The following is a 6416-nucleotide window of genomic DNA, read 5'->3' as shown; positions in this document are numbered from 1 at the left end:
AATTTTCCACCAAGTGGGTTTGCATTAAACAATCAAAGTGATGTTTTTTTTTAAACAGAACAAATCCAATTATGTTAACTTCTGATCTAATTAAGGGAAATTATTTTTTTATTTTCTGTACATTTTAAATCGCAAAAGAAAAGAATCCTGCATGTGTGTGTGTGTGTGAGAGAGAGAGAGAGAGAGAGAGAGAGAGAGAGAGAGAGAGACTGTTTCCTTTAGAACGGCCTTGCGTTCCTTAGAAAGCCCAGAATGTTCCCATTATAATAACACTAACGGCAAAATTTTAACATGTCATTTTTTGAGTTTTTTGAAGCAAATAAAATTTGCACCAGACTGCCCCCCTAAGTGTTAAATAGACTATACTTATTTTTAATTGGTGATGGGAGTTGTGCTACCATATATATATATATATATATATATATATATATATATATATATATATATATGCTACTTTCCATGTCTGGTTGATAATTCATGATATATTATCTTGTAGTAGCATGACTTTTTTTTTTATTGAGGGTAGATCAATTGTTTTGGCTTCATGGTGATCCACTATTTTTTTTTCTAGAAGAAGGTATTAGGATTTGTTAAAAAGAATCCAGGGAAACTCTCCTCTATTTATTTATTTATTTATAACTTGAAGATACCGCACCCGGCACAAAGACTTGGTCGTGCTGGCTCATCCTGCCATACCGACTGTCATCTTGCGGGCAGCGTAAAACTCTAAGGCTAGGACCCCTGTCCCCGGGGCATATGCTACACATTGGCTTGCGCCGAGGGGTGATACTCATGGGAATCAAACCTTGACTGCCCGTCTAGCAGCCAAGGCCCCACCCCACTATGCCAACCCTCCTTGGGTCACTAACTATTAGGGTTGCTGATAGTTTTTCTTCCTTTCCATTGGGAATAGATTTGGGATAGATATCCAACTGATCTGAATTCAATAACTACAGTAGCCTCGGATTACTAATCAGATTCAGATCCAATCGAGAGTTTTTACATGAATCTCAATCCAATTAATATCCGAATCCTTTGACGCAGAAAACTCATATGATTAGTTAGCTAATCTGATCTGAACTCAGTAATAGCTTCTTACATTCAACCCTAAATGTGATTATGGCATACAGGATTACATCGGATTCAATGGTACTCGCGTCCAAACCAATTGGATCCCTATATCCAATGTCCTATTGCAAGATCTTCTCAAGATGCATCTGCTTGCCAAGCAAAAGCTGCCAAACTCGGATGACACCAACATTGTTTGGTAGATTTAGTCTTTACTTACTAATGAAAAACAAGCACGCAATTTTCTAGTCAACTATGAACAACCCTAAAAAAAAAAGGAGAAAAAGAAGCCATTGAGACAATAGCCAAGATGTTTCAATATTTTGTTTATTTGAAGCGGTTAGTGACATGTTTTTGTATAAACCAAAATACTGAGCATATCTCATCAACTTGTTCCATCTCACCTGTTTGATATGGCTCCATCAGTTATATACAATATCATCGTAACTGCTACACCCGCGCCCAGGCATCAGGGTGGTGGCAGCAGGTTTGGGAATAAAGGTGCTGACTCCTTTGTCCCAGGTTCAACTTTTCCCGAACAAGTGAGTGCCTTGGTAGACACCACGAGGGCTTGGGTGTTGGTTACTCAACCCGGTATTTACCAAAGCAGGTTATATGTTCCCCCCTCCCGAATAGGGCAGTTAGCTACATCTCATGTTCAGGGGACCCAAAGAGCACCACGTATGTAAGCATGTGTATCTCGTATCCCCATGTTTGTCAGCATTAATTAGCATTGGAGTTTGATGAGATTGCAAAGACTTAAGTACCCTCTCTTCCATTGGTGCCAAAAAAATGACGATTCTTGAAAAGGAGTGGTTGTAAAGACTTAAGTGCTCCGAAGATGATTATTTAAGACCCAGTCTCTGCACTGCAGGATTATCTGAGAAAGAAATCTCTCCTGTAGGAGGCCATGAACATCAACCCTCTCACTCTCTCTCTCTCCCTTCTCTTTCTGCTTCTGTGCACATCCAACAAAAGATCTTACATTGCTCCATCAAGCACCGGCTGACCTGCACATTCACTGTTGTGGAGCCTGATTCAGAGTTTTTACCCTTACAGGAGGAGGGTTTGAGGGCTCCTCCCAGCGTGGGTAGCATCATTCAACTTGATTAGTTGTGGAGCCTGATTCAGAGTTTTTGCCCTTACAGGAGAGGGGTCTGAGAACTCCTCCCAACGTGGGTAGCATCATTCAACTTGAAGAGTTGTGGAGTCTGATTCAGAGTTTTTATCCTTACAGAAAGGGGGGTCTGAGGGCTCCACCCAGCGTGGGTAGCATCATTCAACTTGATGAGTTGTGGAGTCTGATTCAGAGTTTTTGCCCTTATAGGAGGAGGGTTTAGGGGCTCCTCCCAGCGTGGATAACATCATTCAACTTGATTCATTGTGGAGTTTGATTTAGAGTTTTTGCCCTTATAGGAGGAGGGTTTGGGGGCTCCTTCCAGCGTGGGTAGCATCGTTCAACTTGATTTGTTGTGGAGCCTGATTTAGAGTTTTTGCCCTTACAGGAGGGGGGTCCGGGGGCTCTTCCCGCCACGGGTCCCGGGTGTCGTGGTCAAAAAATGCACAGGGTAACGTGGTGAGAAAGACATATTTTTGTGCCCCGAAGATGATTATTTAAGACACAGTCTCTGCACTGCATTATTATCTGAGAAAGAAATCTCCTCTGGAGGAGGCCATGAACATAAACCTTCTCACTCTCTCTCTGTCTCCCTTCTCTTTCTGCTTCTATGCACATCCAACAAAAGATCTTACATTGCTCCATCAAGCACCGGATGACCTGCACATTCACTGTTGTGGAGCCTGATTGGAAGAAATCAATGGAAAATCCAACAAGGAGCATGCCAGAATCAAGATGTGGATGTCAAGCGAGAATGGTGTTGTGCAACTCAAATAACACAAAACAATAGGGGTCTAGTTTTTAGTTAAAATGAGGAATGAAATGACATTAGAAATCGCTGAAAATTTACAGAAATAAACTAGACTCAATAATGAAGACACCACTTTTTACGGATTTGGAATATGACCTTAGGTTAGGGAGATATGACCCTGACAAGATTGTCCTAATTCGGGTAGCGATTTACAGCGATTTGCTTACTGAATAACACTACAAATCGCTATAGTAATTTGCCGAAGACACTACAAATCGCTAGAGCGATTTGCGGAAGAATCTAAAAATCGCTATAGCGATTTGCGGAAGACACTACAAATCGCTATAGCGATTTGCTGAAGACACTACAAATCACTATAGTGATTAACGGAAGACACTACAAATCGCTATAGCGATTTGCGATTTGTAGTGTCTTCCGCAAATCGCTATAGCGATTTGTAGTGTCTTCCGCAAATCACTATAGCGTTTTGTTGGAGACCCGAAAATACTACAAATTGCTGTAGGAAAGCCCGATAATACTACAAATCGTTGTTGGAAGGCCCAAAAAAAATTTGGTCCGGAGGGCGCTGCCCCCCCTGGACCCCCGCCAGGGGGAGCCCCCGGACCCCCTCCTGTAAGGGCAAAAACTCTAAATCAGGCACAGAAGTAGAGAGAGAAGGGAGAGAGAGTGAGAGGGTTGATGTTTATGGCTTTCTCCAGGGGAACTCTTTACCTCCCTTGATTTCTTCTCTAGAGAGAGAGAGGGTTTTACAGTGTTTTACGGAGAAGGAAGAAGAAGAAGATGGAGATGGAGCAATGTAAAATCGTCTGTTGGATGTGCACAGAAGTAGAGAGAGAAGGGAGAGAGAGTAAGAGGGTTGATGTTCATGGCCTTTTTCAGGGAGAACTCTTTGCCCCCCTTGATTTCTTCTCTAGAGAGAGAGAGGGTTTTACAGTGTTTTACAGAGAAGAAAGAAGAAGAAGATGACGATGAAGCAATGTAGGATCGTCTGTTGGATGTGCACAAAAGTAGAGAGAGAGTGAGATGGTTGATGTTCATGACCTTTTCCAGGGAGAACTATTTGCCTTCCTTGATTTCTTCTCTAGAGAGAGAGAGAGGGTTTTACAGTGTTTTATGAAGAAAGAAGAAGAAGACTTTAAATAGTCAACATTATCCTCGACTTTCTGAATGGAGGACATGTTTGTCCTTTTTTTGAACGGAGAAAAAAGAAGAAGACTTTGAAGAGTCAACATCATCCTCGACTTTTTGAATGGAGGACATGTTTGTCCTTTTTTTGAACTGTTTGTTTTTTCTTTTTTGAATGAAGGGCATTTTTCATTTTCTCAAACCATCACTTTATGAGAAGAATAACAATAAAAGGTACTTAAGTCTTTGCAACAACACCAGAGTCCGATGCAAAGTTATTTCTACATACACGGGAATACGAGCCCCATGTGCTTGTATACGTGGTGCTCATTCAAAGCCCCGAACACAGACCCTCTCAGTATTTACCTAAGAGGAGGGTGAGCCCATTAAGTAACTCAGTTCTCGATAAGGGATTCCTCTTCATCGTTATATATATAATGATGTATCTGACTGCATCCCCCCAAGATGGTACTCGATTGCTTGAGACCATCAATTTTTGATGTTTTTTTTTTCCAAAATTCTAACCTTATTGATTTACTATAAATTGACACTTCATTTGATTATGATGCATGGATAAGCTGTTTACAATTTTTATAATTTTTTTAAGGCTTCAAATACCAATTTTTTTCATTCAAAATGCATGATCCAATAAGGTTAGAATTTCAATGGTGGATAGTGTTGGTATATTTTTTATCAGGTAGGTTTTCATTTCGCTCTCTCTCTCTATATAACTGCTCTTATAATGAGATTTCCGCACCAATGGCAGAGCCATAAATCCGAGAGAGAGAGAGAGAGAGAGAGAGAGAGAGAGAGAGAGAGCAATATTTGAGTTAGGTTTGGCACTACCCACCTGACACAAACCCTCTTATTGAAGATTTTCGGCCCATATATTGCTCTGCCCCCTGATCTGAATCATAATGGTGGTTTTCCCTCGTTACTTTAAACAAGAAAAAAAACTAGTGACATGTTCAATTCAAAATTTCAACCGTCATAAACTCAGTGACTCGTCACTAGGTTTGTCCTTGAGTGACTCGTGATCGGATGATTTGGTTGGGTCATGTTAACTTTATATCTTATATAAAATATATAAATATATGTATATACTATGTATATTTTATAGTATTTTACTAATATATTATATATAATATACATTATATGATATTTTTATAATATATAATTTTATTAATACATATATAACAATTTATATATATATATATATATATATATATATATATATATATATATATATATATATATATATATATATATGCATGACTCGCCCATGACTCGGCTGACTTGATCATAACTTGGTCGAGTTTTATAACGGTTTTTGATCCAATGATTGGGCGATTTGGGTCTATTCAACCAAGTCACCGGGTCAACTCGACAAGTTTTAAACTATGCTTGGGGTGACTTATTGGCTATGGGATGGGTGTTGACCAAGTTGGCATTTTTATACCACATGAATCAAACGTTGCCATGGCCCTTCATAGCATTGGTGCTCTAAGTCTGATGGGCTTGACTTTAATTTTTTTTGTCTTATTAGCCAGAAGCCAATAATATGGCCCTCACCAATAATACAAAGAAAAAATAATGGTCAAACTCCCTCCTAGCTCCTACTTACCCTGGCAATTTTCATTCTTATAATACACCAATTGGTGAGGGAAAGGTCAACAAACCACATCCATCCCGCTTGCTTTTGTGGGCTCACCTAATCATGTGGACGTTGAACAAGCCACATGGATAGGGATGGCAGTGGGGCGGGGCGGGGGACAAGGTCTCCACCCCCGGCCCGCCTCAAGATTTTATCCTCCACCCCCGCCTCCATCCCCGGCGGGGATGGATTTTATCCTCCACCCCCCACCTTCATCCCCGGTTCAAACAGGGATGAGGCGGGGCAGGGCGGGGATATTGCCGGGAAAAGTGGTCGGGGGTGGGGACGGGGCGGGGCGGGAAAAAGTGCACATCCATCCCCGCCTCCACCCCCAGACGGGGATGGATTTTAACCTTCGTCCCCGCCTCCATCCCCGTTTCATACCCTTCATCCCCGGTCCAAACGGGGCGAGGCGGGGCGGGGCCCCGCTTTCCCCCGGTCCACTGCCATCCCTACACATGGAGTATAATTGTTACAGAACAGACAGACAAGTTCTGTCTATTTTATTCTGCTGTTTCGTCCAATCTTGAATGAGCCATCAAACAAGCCCTCAGGTTGCACAGAAACCTCAGCGGAGGCTTGCACTAGACCCAGTTGCGTTGAAGCTCATCTTGGTTATAGTTAATGAAAATCCAGTTAAACATTGAAAAAAAGAAGAAGAAATCTATTTAAAGCCAACC

This window comes from Nuphar pumila, chromosome 15, assembly GCF_984573655.1.
Source record: "Nuphar pumila chromosome 15, dmNupPumi1.hap1.1, whole genome shotgun sequence".
In the NCBI taxonomy this organism is placed as follows: domain Eukaryota; kingdom Viridiplantae; phylum Streptophyta; class Magnoliopsida; order Nymphaeales; family Nymphaeaceae; genus Nuphar; species Nuphar pumila.
The sequence above is the reverse complement of the archived record's forward strand: the minus strand, read 5'-3'. Positions refer to the sequence as shown.